Below are 16,251 nucleotides of genomic sequence, written 5' to 3'. Positions count from 1 at the left end.
ATGAAATACTGAAAATTTTCTGACTAAAGCAATTGAAAAACATTGTTTTTGCATGCTTTATAACATATTAACCCCTTAAGGACTTAGCCCTTTTTCACCTTAAGGACACCTTAAGCCGTTTTTTGCAATTCTGACCACTGTCACTTTAAACATTAATAACTCTGGAATGCTTTTACTTATCATTCTGATTCCGAGATTGTTTTTTCGTGACATATTCTACTTTAACATAGTGGTAAAATTTTGTGGTAACTTGCAGCCTTTCTTGGTGAAAAATCCCCAAATTTGATGAAAAAAATGAAAATTTTGCATTTTTCTAACTTTGAAGCTCTCTGCTTGTAAGGAAAATGGATATTCAAAATAATATTTTTTTTGGTTCACATATACAATATGTCTACTTTATGTTTGCATCATAAAATTGACGAGTTTTTACTTTTGGAAGACACCAGAGGGCTTCAAAGTTCAGCAGCAATTTTCCAATTGTTCACAAAATTTTCAAACTCGATATTTTTCAAAGACCATTTCAGGTTTGAAGTGGATTTGAAGGGTCATCATATTAGAAATACCCCATAAATGACCCCATTATAAAAACTACACCCCCCAAAGTATTCAAAATGACATTCAGTAAGTGTTTTAACCCTTTAGGTGTTTCACAGGAATAGCAGCAAAGTGAAGGAGAAAATTCAAAATCTTCATTTTTTACACTCGCATTTTCTTGTAGACCCAATTTTTGAATTTTTGCAAGTGGTAAAAGGAGAAAATTTTTACTTGTATTTGTAGCCCAATTTCTCTTGAGTAAGCACATACCTCATATGTCTATGTTAATTGTTCGGCGGGCGCAGTAGAGGGCTCAGAATGGAAGGAGCTACAAGGGGATTTTGGAGAGAACATTTTTCTGAAATTGTTTTTGGGGGACATGTCACCTTTAGGAAGCCCCTAGGGTGCCAAAACAGCAAAAAAAAAACACATGGCATACTATTTTGGAAACTAGACCCCTCAGGGAATGTAACATGGGAAAAAGTGAGCCTTAATACCCCACAGGTGTTTCATGACTTTTGCAAATGTAAAAAAAATATATATTTTTTTACCTAAAATGCTTGTTTTCCCAAAAATTTTACATTTTTAAAAAGGGTAATAGCAGAAAATACCCCCCAAAATTTGAAGTCCAATTTCTCCTGATTCAGAAAACACCCCATATGGGGGTGAAAAGTGCTCTGCTGGCGAAATACAGGTCTCAGAAGAGAAGGAGTCACATTTGGCTTTTTGGAAGCAAATTTTGCTCTGGGGGCATGCCGCATTTAGGAAGCCCCTATGATGCCAGGACAGCAAAAAAAAAAAAAACACATGGCATACCATTTTGGAAACTAGACCCCTTGGGGAACGTAACAAGCGGTAAAGTGAACTTTAACACCCCACAGGGGTTTCACGACTTTGGCATATGTAAAAAAATATATATATATTTTACCTAAAATGATTGGTTTCCCAAAAATTTAACATTTTTACAAAGGGTTAAAGCAGAAAATACCCCCCAAAATTTGAAGCCCAATTTCTCCAGATTCAGAAAACACTCCATATGGAGGTGAAAAGTGCTCTGCTGGCGCACTACAGGTCTCAGAAGAGGAGTCACATTTGGCTTTTTGGAAGCAAATTTTGCTCTTGGGGCATGCCGCATTTAGGAAGCCCCTATGATGCCAGGACAGCAAAAAAAAACACATGGCATACCATTTTGGAAACTAGACCCCTTGGGGAATGTAACGAGGGGTAAAGTGAACCTTAATACCCCACAGGGGTTTCACGACTTTGGTATATGTAAAAAATATATATATATATATATTTACCTAAAATGCTTGGTTTCCCAAAAAGTTTACATTTTTACAAAGGGTTAAAGCAGAAAATACCCCCCCAAAATTTGAAGCCCAATTTCTCCTGATTCAGAAAACACCCCATATGGGGGTGAAAAGTGCTCTGCTGGCGCACTACAGGTCTCAGAAGAGAAGGAGTCACATTTGGCTTTTTGGAAGCAAATTTTGCTCTGGGGGCATGCCGCATTTAGGAAGCCCCTATGATGCCAGGACAGCAAAAAAAAAACCACATGGCATACCCTTTTGGAAACTAGACCCCTTGGGGAACGTAACAAGCGGTAAAGTGAACCTTAATACCCCACAGGGTTTTCATGACTTTGGCATATGTAAAAAAAAAATAATAATTTACCTAAAATGCTTGGTTTCCCAAAAATTTTACATTTTTACAAAGGGTTAAAGCAGAAAATACCCCCCAAAATTTGAAGCCCAATTTCTCCAGATTCAGAAAACACCCCATATGGGGGTGAAAAGTGCTCTGCTGGCGCACTACAGGTCTCAGAAGAGAAGGAGTCACATTTGGCTTTTTGGAAGCAAATTTTGCTCTGGGGGCATGCCGCATTTAGGAAGCCCCTATGGTGCCAGGACAGCAAAAAAAACAACCCACATGGCATTACATTTTGGAAACTAGACCCCTCGGGGAACGTAACAAGGGGTAAAGTTAGACTTAACTCCTCACAGGTTTTTTGAACAGTATGTCATAAAAGTGAAAAATTTAATTTTTAACACTAAAACGAAGGTGTTACTCCAAATTTTTCATTTTCACAAGGGGTAATAGGAGAAAAAGCCCCCCAAAATCTATAGCCCCATTTCACCCGAGTCACTTGTGGGGGGTCTCCACTGCCCTGGCATAATGGGGGCCTTGCAAACAGAACATGCCTCCATTCCAGCTAAATCTACTATCCAAAAAGCCCAGTGGTGCTCCATTCCTTCTGAGACCTGTAGTGCGCCAGCAGAGCACTTTACATCGGCATATGGGGTATTTCCATATTTGGGAGAAATTGTCTTTCAAATTTTCGGGTGCTTTTTACTCTTTTTATCCCTTGTGATAATGAAAAATTTGGGGCAACAGCAACAGGTTAGCGGAAAAAGTAATTTTTTTTTTAATTTTCACTGCCGCTGTTCCAAAAATCTGTCAGACACCTGTAAGGTCCTAATGCTCACTGCACCCCTTGTTACATTCCTTGAGGGGTGTAGTTTCCAAAATGGGGTCACATGTGGGTGTTTTTTTGGGGGGAGTTTATGTCAGAAAAGCTTCAACTATTAGCCAATCCTGTAAAAATCACCAATTTAGGCCTAAAATGTACATGGTGTGCTCTCATTCCTGAGCCTTGTTGTGCACCCGCTGAGCACTTTACATACACATATGGGTTATTTCTGTACTGGGGAGAAAAATTTGGGGGGTCTTTTTTTTACAAATTTGTTTTACAAATTTGGGGGTCTTTTTCTTCTTTTACCTCTTGTGAAACGTAAAAGTATGCTGGTATAGCCCCAACTTTTCGTTTTCACAAAAGGTAAAAGTAGAAAAAGCCCTCCCAAAATTGTGAAGCAATTTCTCCCGTGGACAGAAATTCCCCATATGTGGTCCTGTGGTCCTGTTGCCAAGCACATGCAACAGGACTCAGGAGTGAGAGAGTGCCATGCACATTTGTGGCTTAAAGGGGTATTCCAGGGTCTGGTAGGTTATTTTAACCTATTTCCATATTATCCCCTATCCAAAGGATAGGGGATAAGATGAATGATCGCCGGGGTTGCGCCGCTGTGGACCCCTGCGATCTTGGCACAGCCCTTGGCATAGTTTGCTGGCGATGCTTCTGGGACCGGGCGTGATCACGTCAGGCCCCCTCCATTAATTTCTATGGGAGGGGGGCGTGACGGCCATCTGGGAAGTTGCACCCGGCAGTCACGCCCCGTCCCGGAAGCAGCGGTTACAAACTATGCTGGGTGCTGCGCTAAGATCGCAGGTGTCCCTAGCGGCGGGACCCCTGTGATCATTCATCTTATTCCCTATCCTTTGGATAGGGGATAAGATGAAAAAAGGTTAAAATAACCTTCCAGACCCCGGAATACCTCTTTAAATTAGTGATTTGCATAGGGGTGGCTGATAGTTGCAGAGTTTTACTTACATGCGGTGTACCAAAACACTGCAGTTAGTAAATCTCCGCCTATGTCAGTGTTTCCCAACTTGGGTGCCTCCAGCTGTTGCAAAACTGTGACTCCTAGCATGTTGGGAGTTATAGTTTTGCAATAGCTGTGGGCAAAATTCCTTCCCGACTCCAAATATGGCAATCAGAATAAATCCCTGGATCAACGTTCTTGGGACTTTTGGGGGATTATTACAACCAGGGACTGGAATGTCCCTGTGTTGCCAATGCGTCGGAAAATCGCTGTACATAGCCGCGGTCCCAGGTTCCTGTACAACGTCACCAATGCATTGGAAAAGAACAAAAAAGTGGTGTACAACGCCGCATGGCTCGTGTGCAACGCACTTAAATTTGGGGAAGAATAAAAATGGGGCAAGTCATAAATACTCCACAGACGTGTGATACGCCTTGAAGTATTCTTTGATGCAGAGGCCTGGTTTTTCAAGACAGGTGTCACACTGGAAAATGGAGTCCTTTCTTTTCCCTTTTTTAGCACAAACTCGGCATCTTTTCTGGGACCGTCCCTTTTTTCCAGTGGGGGGGACCTCTCCTGGAAAATGTTGCCCTGGTACAATACGCGGGCCTACAGTTCCAGAGGTACTTGGGCCCGCTCCTTCCTGGTCACCAAAGATCAGGGTCTTGATCACTACCTCCTGGAACTGCAGGAATGTCCCTGCGTTGCCTGCGCTGCGGAATAGTACAAAAGCGTTGTATAATGCCCTCTGGACCATGTACAATGCTATTTTTTTGTACCATCTTCTGGTCTTGCGCATGGCGTTATATGGGGTGAGGACTTGATCTGAGAGATCAACTCCTCCCATATACTGATTGTACCCCAGGACACAATCCGGTTTGAGGACCGTATTAGTGGTACCTCGTACAGTGACGGGTGCTGCCATTACCGTGAATGGTGGTCAGCATAAGGACATCCCTCTTGTCCTTATATCTGACCAACAGAAGATTTTCACTAGTAACGGACCTATATTCACCCCTAGGGATTGGTGATAGATTTGTTGGAAGGCCTCGCTGACTTTTCCGCACAGTGCCACAAGCAGCAGTGGCTCTGGCGGAAAGAGACTTGAAGAGGGGGATGCTTGTATAAAAGTTATCCACGTATAAGTGGTAACCTTTATCAAGCAGTGGGTACATCAGTTCCCACACAATTTTCCCACTAACTCCCAGGATGGGGGGGCATTCTGGGGGTTCAATGCGGGAATCCTTCCCTTCGTACACCCTAAATCTGTAAGTGTACCCTGAGGTACTCTCACAGAGCTTGTATAATTTCACGCCATACCTTGCCCTTTTACTGGGAATGTACTGACGGAAATGGAGTCTACCTTTGAAGCTAATAAGGGACTCGTCAATGGCCACCTGCTTTTGGGGGACATATGCCTCTGCAATTTTTTTACTGAAATGATCTATGACCGGCCTGATATTGAATAGGCGGTCATATGTGGGATCATTTCGGGACGGGCACGTTGCATTATCAATAATGCAAACATTTGAGGATTGCCTCAAAGCGTGGCCGTGTCATGGCCATACTGTAGAGGGGAGTGTGATACAGAACATCCTCACTCCAGTATTGCCTAATAGACGGCTTTTTGACCAGGCCCATATGCAGCATGAGGCCCCAAAATGTCCTAATCTCAGCTGCATTGGTGGGGGTCCATCTGTCGGGCCTAGCCAAAAAAGCATTGGGATGCTGGGCCACAAACTGTTCGGCATACAAGTTTGTTTGCGCCACCATCAAATTGACAAAGTCCTCACTGAAAAAAAACGTAAAAAAGTCAATTTCAGTGAGGCCTGTGGTGTCAATTTGGATTCCTGGGCGGCCAGAAAACCCAGGAATCAGTGGCGCATAATCGTCTGGAGCTGGGGTCCAGACGGGGTCACATATAGGGGGGCCAGGGAAACTTGTACGGTGGACAGGGAACACCATACGGGGGCCAGGGCTACTAGTTTGGGGAGCCTCCCCCGGCATTGCCCGGGGCAAGCGCCGCCGCCTGGGGGGTTCATCTTCACTGGATGATGAGGAAGAGGAAGAAAAAAGGAAGGTAGGGTCTTCCTCTTCCCCATCACTGACGGATTCGGAGTCAGAGGCAAGCATGGCGTATGCCTCCTCCGCCAAAAACATGGACCCTCTACTGGACATTATAATTTTTGTGGGGGGGACGGGATGGGACAGGGGGGCGATTCGGGGGGTGTGTAAGTGTGCGTGTGTGTAAATGTAGTGTTTTCACTAACTTTATTTGTGAATAGTGTAATAGTGTATTGTAGTGTAGTGCTTGCACAACAGTAGGGTGCGGTCTGGCCACACAGTGCAGAACTGCGACTGTTGGCACGGACCGCAAAAAAGAAGAAAAAAAAGCTGCAAGAAAGGAAAAATAAAAAAATAAAAAAAAAATAAAAAGCAAAGAAAAAAGAAAAAAAAAAGGAAAGAAATGAGAAAATTACAAAAAACACTGCACCCACGAAAAATATGGGTGCAGGCTGCTACTGCAAATGCTCTGATGGGTCACACAGACCCACAGAGCAGTGCAGGTGCAGAACTGTCCCTGCCTGCTCTACAGCTCACCCTCACTTACCAACAAGCTGCCGCACAGAGCAGATGGGCTCCGTCGGGCTCCGCCACTCGCTGCCCGATCTCCCGCCGGGAATCGCCGCTAAGAGGTACCTGCCGCAGCCGCCGCAGATCTTCTTTACCGCGCAGTGTGGATGGTCTCCTCCAGGCTCCGCCGCGCACCGCCCGGTCTCCCGCTGATCGCCGCCGTTGACCTGCAGATCTTCAGGTACCCGCCGCAGCCGCCGCTGAACTCCTTCCCCGCGCTGTGCCCGAACTCGAGTGAGCGGGCAAAGCGCGGGGAGGAGATATTCAAACACCGCAGAGCGCTGCGATTGGCCAGACCGGTCTGGGCCGGCCATTCGCAGTGATCGGAGGGGGTGGCTATCCTTCCAACTCCCTCCTTTAGTGAGCGGTGATTGGAGCTGTGTCGGACAGCTCCAATTACCGCGATTTTATCCACTCCGGGGTCATCGGGGGGTCGCAATGTCCCCAGATCGCCGTGATAAGACAGTATGAATGTTCTGTCCAATCACGGCGATCGCCGTTACAGGAGGGGATTAAGTCCCCCCTAGGCATTGTGTGAAGATGCCTGCTGTTAGAAAACAGCAGGCATCTTCACAGAATAACGCTGTTGGGTTCCGCTGCGGCATAAAACAGCTTGGACGTAAATGTACTTCCTGGTGCGTTAAGTACCACCTCACCAGGACGTACATTTACGTCCTTAAGGGGTTAAAAGTCATTGTATCTGACAGTGCCCATTTCATAGCTAACTGTCGTCATCTGCCTCCTTGTGCAAGTTGACATACTTAAAAAGGACCTGTGGCCATCCCAAAGATGAGATTGCATTATCATTCAATTGCTTAGGGGGCCCTGATCACAGACATTTTTACAGTTTCTTGATTCACCCTTCCATTCCTGAGATATGATGATGCTTTGTAGTTTGTCTGACAATTTAGGGAATTAGTCAGATGGGCGTGATCTTAATTTTAATAGTTGTAATAAATGTCAGGTGATGGGTGGGATTATTTTGTCAGGGTTTGTGTATTATTCATGGACTTCAATAATAGTCACTCCCTTTATTAAAACTAAGTTAACACCCTTCTGGCTGATTCCCTGAATTGTCAGACAAAATATCGACCCTGTCTTCTACTTCTTCATTTCTTCTATTGCTTTTGCAAAATAAAAGCTGCAATGTGATTAGACTTTCCCCTGAATGTATCTAATGTGAAAAGGTATGATGATGTTGGGATGGTATGCCCATATACCATGTGACTGCTGCAGCCAATTATTGGAAGCACAAGACCACTGAGGCCTGTAACTGGCAGGACGTCACATTGCCCCATGACATCATACAGCTCTATGACATCACAATTCTGTGATTGTAAGAAGATCAGACACAGCTGGAGCTCCTCATTCTTCACAGAGTAGATAACCAGACATCTACAACCACCACCTACCATAGAAAGCTCACATATGTCCATGCTAGAGAGAAGTGCTCTCCAAACTGTGGACCTTCAGTTGTTGCAAAACTACAATGCCCAGCATGTCCGGACAGCCAACGGCTGTATCTCTACGGTCACAGAAATTCTGTTGTGTGAATGGGACAGCGGAATCACATTGAAGTGAACTGGATATAAATTCATGCAGAATTTTGTGCCGAAATTCTGCCATATGAACACAGTTGCTATATCACATCACTTGATATATTCCTGTGCCTAAAATAATGTTGTGCCACACGACAATATTTGAGGCTGTTGACAGAAATGGCTTTCATTTAGCTAGTAGTGGCACACACCAGCAGATGAGAAATTGTAATTTATGTTACTCAATACATTTTAATCTCACCCCACCCAGATTCAGATTCCAGGAAGCAAAAAAATATGAGTGGGCATAAAAATACAAGTAATACCCTTAAAAAATATGTAGGCTAAGTTTCTACTTGTTTTTTTGTCCTGCGTCTTTTGGTTTGAAATAAACGCCTGGAAAAACGCCAGTGCAATTTCCTGCATCTGGCGTTTCTTCTGGCGGTTTTTCATTTGTGTGGTAATCGCATTTTTGGCCCCTTTGGAGTTTTTTTGGGTACTCAAAATTTGTTGGGTACCAAAAAAAAAAAAAAAGGATGCAGTAGTGATGGGAAAAAAAATCACTTTTTTTTCTCTCTTTTTTGAATTTTTTTAGGTAGTACTACCACTCCCAGCATGGAACCATTGTTATGGGAGTAGTAGCACCTGCACTAATAGACATATTGCCCAATGCAATTGTCCATAATATTGCAGAGATGTGGAGCGGCTCTATACAGCTGTCAGGATTCGGCAGGCTGGAGGTGGATCCTCTGTGTCAGAGAGGGATTGGCGTGGACCGTGTCTATGGACCGGTTCTAAGTTGCTACTGGTTTTCACCAGAGCCCGCCGCAAAGCGGGATGGACTTGCAGCGGCGGTAGCAACCAGGTCGTATCCACCGGCAACGGCTCAACCTCTCTGACTGCTGAGATAGGCACGGTACAAGGGAGTAGACAAGAGCAGGGTCGGACGTAGCAGAAGGTCAGGGCAGGCAGCAAGGATCATAGTCAGGGGCAACGGCAGGAGGTCTGGAACTCAGGCTAGGAACACACAAGGAAACGCTTTCACTGGCACAATGGCAACAAGATCCGGCAAGGAAGTGCAGGGGAAGTGAGGTATTATAGGGAAGTGCACAGGTGAAGATACTGATTAAAACCCATGCGCCAATCAGTGGCGCACCGGCCCTTTAAATCGCAAAGACCTGGCGCGCGCGCGCCCTAGGGAGCGGGGCCACACGCGCCGGGACAGCACAGATGGGGAACGAGTCTGGTAAGCGGGTCGGGATGCGCATCGCGAGTGGGCGCGTCCCGCATCGCGAATCGCATCCCGGCTGGGGACATTATCGCAGCGCACCCGGTCAGCAGGTCTGACCGGGGCGCTGCGAACAGGAGAACGCTGTGAGCACTCCGGGGAGGAGAGGGGACCCGGAGCGCTCGGCGTAATAACAGCACTCGCATCTCTGCTCTATACTCCGGCCAGTGATGTGAATAGAACATCACTCATTCATATTTTCCGTTCAGAGTGGGGATTGGCCGGATGGTTGCAGCCAATCACAGCTCTCAGAGGAAAATATGAATGAGTGATGTTCTATTCACATGACTGGCTGGAGTATAGAGCAGAGATGCGAGCGCGGTATAGAGCCGCTCCACATCTCTGCAATATTATGGATGATCACAGCGGATGTCAGGAGTGACACTTGCTGTGATCTTTCCTTAACTGCAGGTACTACTACTCCCATCATGGAATAGTGTGTGTTCCATGCTGGTAATAGGGTAATAGTAGTAGTACCATCTAAAAAAAAAAAAGAAAAAAAAGTGAAAAACACACACACTACATTTTTGTTATTGTCTGCTATATTTTTTAGTGCCCTGCCCGCCCACATAAATTGATCCCTGTTTAAAAATGTATAAACATTTTGTTATAAAAAAGATAAATTTCGTTAAGTGTGAAGGCTAATTATTATTAGCCTGTGTTTGTGGGAGGGGCGGGGATTTCGCTATAAGAACCCGCGGCAGCTCCTGTGTCTGACGCCGCGGGTTCTTCACGTCATCGATGGTCAGCTGACTGTCGGGTCAGCTGACCGGAAGTTCGCTCCGAGTTGGCGTGGGTAAGTGGCTGAGACTGACTGAGGCATGCGGCGGCGCCCTCCTCGCTCCGGAGGTAAGCCGCAGCTTCGGGGGGACCTCAGTCAGTCCAGCCCTGGTGTTTATAATTTTCTGGGGGCTCGATTATTAGAGGTGTGGTTAAGCGGCCGGACTGAGCGGGGGTAGCGAATCCTGGCCTTCCTTTTGCTCTGAAGGTAAGTCAGAGCGCGGGGGTCCCCCCGTTCAGCCCGGCCCATTCTGCGGCCGGCTCGGGCCACGCTACATAGCGCAGTGTTTAGTAAATAGATAACTGCCAGCTCGAGCCACGTTACACTAACGCGGCATTAATATGGGTTAGTTGCCTGCTCGAGCCACGCTACACTAACGCGGCATTAATATGGGTTAGTTGCCTGCTCGAGCCACGCTACACTAACGCGGCATTAATATGGGTTAGTTGCCTGCTCGAGCCACGCTACACTAACGCGGCATTAATATGGGTTAGTTGCCTGCTCGAGCCACGCTACACTAACGCGGCATTAATATGGGTTAGTTGCCTGCTCGAGCCACGCTACTCTAACGCGGCATTAATATGGGTTAGTTGCCCGCTCGAGCCACGCTACACTAACGCGGCATTTAATATGGGTTAGTTGCCTGCTCGAGCCACGCTACATAAACGCGGCATTTAATATTGGTTAGTTGCCAGCTCGAGCCACGCTACATAAACGCGGCATTTAATATTGGTTAGTTGCCTGCTCGAGCCACGCTACATAAACGCAACATTTAATATCGGTTAGTTGCCTGCTCGAGCCACGCTACATAAACGCAACATTTAATATGGGTTAGTTGCCTGCTCGAGCCACGCTACATAAACGCGGCTTTTTATATGGGTTAGTTGCCAGCTCGAGCCACGCTACATAAACGCGGCATTTTTATGGGTTAGTTGCCAGCTCGAGCCACGCTACATAAACGCAACATTCAATATGGGATAGTTGCCAGCTCGAGCCACGCTACACAAACACGGCATTTAATATGGGGTAGTTGCCAGCTCGAGCCACGCTACATAAACACGGCATTTAATATGGGGTAGTTGCCAGCTTGGGCCACGCTACATAGACGCGGCATTTAATATGGGATAGTTGCCAGCTCAGGCCACGCTGCACAAACGCGGCATTTAATATGAGGTAGTTGCCAGCCTGAGCCACGCTACATAAACACGGCATTCAATGTGGGGTAGTCACCAGCTCGGGCCATGCTATAATGTTTTGTTATATGACAGGGCCTGGGGCTGGACAGCCAGCTAGGGCTATGCCATTCACATATGGGCTGGTTCAGGCCACATCACAATGTTGTGCTAGTAGCGTTCATGTAGTGCATGCGCTTGTAGTATCTGCGTGGACGCTGGTAGTACTGTGCTCCACTCTGTATGTTTTAGTAGGGGTTAATTATATGTCAGCTCGCTCTCTGACTGCTCCGCTCTGCGCATTACTGTAAGGGGTTAATTATATGTCAGCTCGCTCTCTGACTGCTCCGCTCTGCGCATTTCTGTAAGGGGTTAATTATATGTCAGCTCGCTCTCTGACTGCTCCGCTCTGCGCATTACTGTAAGGGGTCAATTATATGTCAGCTCGCTCTCTGACTGCTCCGCTTTGCTCGTTACAGTAGGGGTTTATGGTATGTCAGCTCGCTCTCTGACTGCTCCGCTCTGCACATTACAGTAGGGGTTAAATATATGCCAGCACGCTCTCTTACTGCTCCGCTCTGTATGTTACAGTATGGGTTAATTATATGTCAGCTCGCTCTCTGAATGCTCCGCTCTGCGCATTACTGTAAGGGGTTAATTATATGTCAGCTCGCTCTCTGACTGCTCTGCGCATTTCTGTAAGGGGTTAATTATATGTCAGCTCGCTCTCTGACTGCTCCGCTTTGCACGTTACAGTAGGGGTATATAAAAAAAAAAAAAAAAAAAGCGATCTTCGCTTTTGTCAGTTGATTGTGTAAGTTAGGTTATTGTTAGGTTGCAGTGGGCGTTCTGTACACACGCTTGCAGCATTTATACTGTACACACTCTCGTAGAAATTATATATTGTGCACACGCTCCTAGCAATAATACTGTGCACACGTTCGTAGCATTTCTTTGTTGTACATACGCTAGTAGCTTATATACTGTACACATGCTTGTAGTTCTCATACTGTACACACCCTAGTAGCATTTACACACTACACACGCTCGTAGCGTTAATACTGTACACGCTCGTAGCGTTAATACTGTACACGCTCGTAGCATTAATACTGTACACGCTCGTAGCATTAATATTGTACACGCTAGTAGCATTAATACTGTACACACGCTAGTAGCATTAATACTGTACACACGCTAGTAGCATCTATACTGTACAAACGCTCACTACTTTAATACTGTACACACGCTCGTAGCATTTATACTGTACACACACTAGCAACATTTATTCTGTACACACGCTAGTAGCATTAATTCTGTACACATGTTCGTAGCATTTATACTGTACAGACACCCGTAGCATTTATACGGCACACGCTCATAGCATATATATTGTACACTCGCTCGTTCGATTCATACTGTACACACGCTTGCACATACTTGTAGGATTTATATTGTACACAATTGCACATGCTTGTAGGGTTTATATTGTACATGCTGGTAGGATTATACTACACACGTGCTTGTTGGGTTGATTCTGTACACATTCCCGTAGGAATTATACTGTGTACACGCTCGTAGGTTTATACTGTACACACGCTCGTCGGGTTATACTGTACACACACTCGTAGGGTTTGTGCTGTACATGCTCGTAGGATTTATACAGTACACACGCTCGTAGGATATATATATGCTTCACACGCTTGTAGGTTTACACTGTATACGCGCTCGTAGGGTTTTGTACTGTACATGCTCGTAGGATTTAGACAGTACACACGCTCGTAGGTGTTGTACGATACACACGCTCGTAGTATTTATACTGTACACTCGCTCGCAGGTGTTGTACGGTACACACGCTCGTAGTATTTATACTGTACACCCGCTCGTAGGTGTTGTACGGTAAACACGCTCGTAAGTTTTTATTGTGCACGCTCGTAGGGTTGTATTGCACGGATGTTCGTGGGAGCCATGCTGTGCGTGCGCTCGTGGCATGCGTGCTACATACACTGCAGTGTTTGCGCGGGTTATTGGGCTTGTAGCATTTGTACCACACACATGCTCGTACAGTGCACGGAGTGTTGTCTTGTGCGTAGGCATGTGGTCATATAGTTACTGCATCCATGCATATCGTTGGTTATTGGTGTTGACCAAACGTGCATGTGCTTTGGTTGTGCATGTGCGCATGTGGTTAGCATGACTATAAGTTCGTCAAGTTTGTTGGTACAGTCGCTCATGGCTGTTTTACAACATAGTTTCTGTACATATGCACATAATTGTTCTGTGCATATTTGTGTATAGTAGCGCCGGGTTTACGTGCATAGTTTATTCTGGGCGTTCGCTCATATAGTTTGTTTGTGTATTCGCACATAATTTATTCGGTCTATACGCTCAGGGTTTCAGTGCATACTCTCATCGCCCTGTTCTTGAGTTGTCGTGGCAGCCCTGCATACCCGCATACGGGTCATCCGGTGTATATGTGCACAGTAGTTTGGGCATACATCCATAGTTCATTTTTTGGATACGCGCACATAATATTGTACGGCGCGTACGCTCACATGATTATTAGGTGCCCACATAGCATGTTCCGTACATACCAGCATGTAGTTTGTTCCTGCATGTTCGCATAGTTAGTCTGTGCTTATGCCCATATAGCTTGTTCTGTATGTACGCTCCGAGTTATTCTATGCATACGCACACACATTTGTACGGCATATGTCCACTTAGTTCTGTGCATACGAGCATAGTTGTTTTGGCATACGTTGATTTAGTCCTGTGCGTGCGCGCAAATAGTTTGTTCTGTATATTCGCTTACATAGTTGTCAAGTGCACACGCTCAAAGTTTTGTGCGTACTCACTTAATCTGTTCTATGGATATGCTCTTGTAGTTGATTTAAGTTGTTCGGTGTATCTTCTCATAATTTTTCACTACATATGCTCGCTCATGCATATGTTATGTTATGATGTTTAGGCAATTTACCCATGTCTTTGAGACTGAGCAGGTTTTTTCAGCATTGTGCGAGTCCGGGCACGCATTATTCGGTGGGTCACCATGTTTTGTTAACATTTGGGTCGTGTATACGAGGGTATAGGTTTCAGTTTATTATTTGCCACGTAAATACTAGTAGCTATATATGTTGGATGAGGCTTTTATTTGGCTAGACCAGTCACGTCTACAGGTCAGTCCGAATACAACCTGACTCGTCTTCAGGTTGGCAATAATGTCATTATATATTGCGTTTGTTCATTGAGAATTGCTTAGTTTGTTACTGTCGTGGTTACAACCCATCGTGGCTTCAGGTTACGGTCATATTATTAGTTACATATTTGGTTGAGTCTTTCGTTTTTTCGGCCTGTCACGTCTACAGGTCGCTTCAGCTGTAACCTGACACGACTTCAGGTTGTCGGCAATGTCATGTTATGTTTATTATTTGCCACGTAAATACTAGTAGCTATATATGTTGGATGAGGCTTTTATTCGGCTAGACCAGTCACGTCTACAGGTCAGTCCGAATACAACCTGACTCGTCTTCAGGTTGGCAATAATGTCATTATATATTGCGTTTGTTCATTGAGAATTGCTTAGTTTGTTACTGTCGTGGTTACAACCCATCGTGGCTTCAGGTTACGGTCATATTATTAGTTACATATTTGGTTGAGTCTTTCGTTTTTCGGCCTGTCACGTCTACAGGTCGCTTCAGCTGTAACCTGACACGACTTCAGGTTGTCGGCAATGTCATGTTATGTGTTGTGTTATTCAGTAGTCAGGTGGTGCTACAAGGGATATAGCTTATTTTCATTGTGAGTTGCCTCGTCTATATTTTAATCATGGTTACAACCTGTCTTGGCTTCAGGTTAACGATTGTACTATTAGTTACATATTTGGTTGAGTCTTTCATTTCCGGCTTGTCACAGGTCGGTTCAGTTTCTACCTGACACGACTTCAGGTGGGTGACAACATCATTACGTTTTCATTTGTTTAATTAGCATTCGGGTCTGCATACAGGGACATAGCTTGGTTTAGTAGAGCTTTGTTTGTATCGGTTTAGGTTGACGATGGTAGTAATTACATGTTGGTTGAGTCTCATCGTCACGTTTTCGGCTTAAGTGGTCGCATTGCCGATCACATTCACAGGTTGGTTACAGTGACAACCTGTCACAGGTCTAGGTTGGCGACTAGGTAGTTATTTAAAAAAGGAAAAAAAAAAAAAAAAAGTTGGCACTTGACGTGGTGCATACGGGCATAGGGTTTGTTCTCTTAGGCTTGTCACGTCTACAGCTCACAGAGAGCCTTCTACACGCAGCCTTGAATACTCACGCTACATTCGATACCCAGATGATGTCTCGCATGCCATTCCATTCCTATTTGTATTCATCGGGTTTTGCCACTCTTCAAGGTATCCAGAATAATACCACATTGTTTTGCCCTGACAGGACATCATTATTTGTGTCCCATGCATCATTCTGCCTTGATTGGTACACAAAGAGGGAGGTTCGCATGATTTTGGCTGGTTGGTTAGCTGTAGCCTTAGGTGATTCCCCATTTGGGCTATCGGACGGCTAAAGTTAAGGCCTGAGGAATTTACTTGCAGATGCATGGCAGAAGTTACATGCACTTTGATGGGATGCAGATCATTACGCATTGAAATTGTGTAGTAGCGAAACGTCTTTGCTCGGTCAAGTTATCATCATACGGTATTTCCAAATTACACAAGTGGCGCTCAGCTCGAGTGTTGCAGCTTGCTTTCAGCACGTCAAGGATTCGACGGGGAGCTGCCGCCGCTGTAGTTGTTTAGGGGGGCGGCACTCACCACCACTACGCGGTTTGTCAAACATGTACGTATTCTTATTAAATCATTTGGTTGTGATC

General features: G+C 45.3%; 1 protein-coding gene across 3 annotated transcripts in view; it reads left to right on the top strand.

Moving 5' to 3' along the window:
• LOC130358755 (retinol dehydrogenase 7-like) overlaps positions 1-16,251 on the top strand; it is a 39,109-nt gene that overhangs the window by 4,098 nt on the left and 18,760 nt on the right. The window lies entirely within an intron of this gene.

This window comes from Hyla sarda, chromosome 2 (genome assembly GCF_029499605.1).
Source record: "Hyla sarda isolate aHylSar1 chromosome 2, aHylSar1.hap1, whole genome shotgun sequence".
In the NCBI taxonomy this organism is placed as follows: Eukaryota; Metazoa; Chordata; class Amphibia; order Anura; family Hylidae; genus Hyla; species Hyla sarda.
Note: the sequence above shows the minus strand (reverse complement) of the source record. Positions and strands in the feature narration are given on the sequence as shown.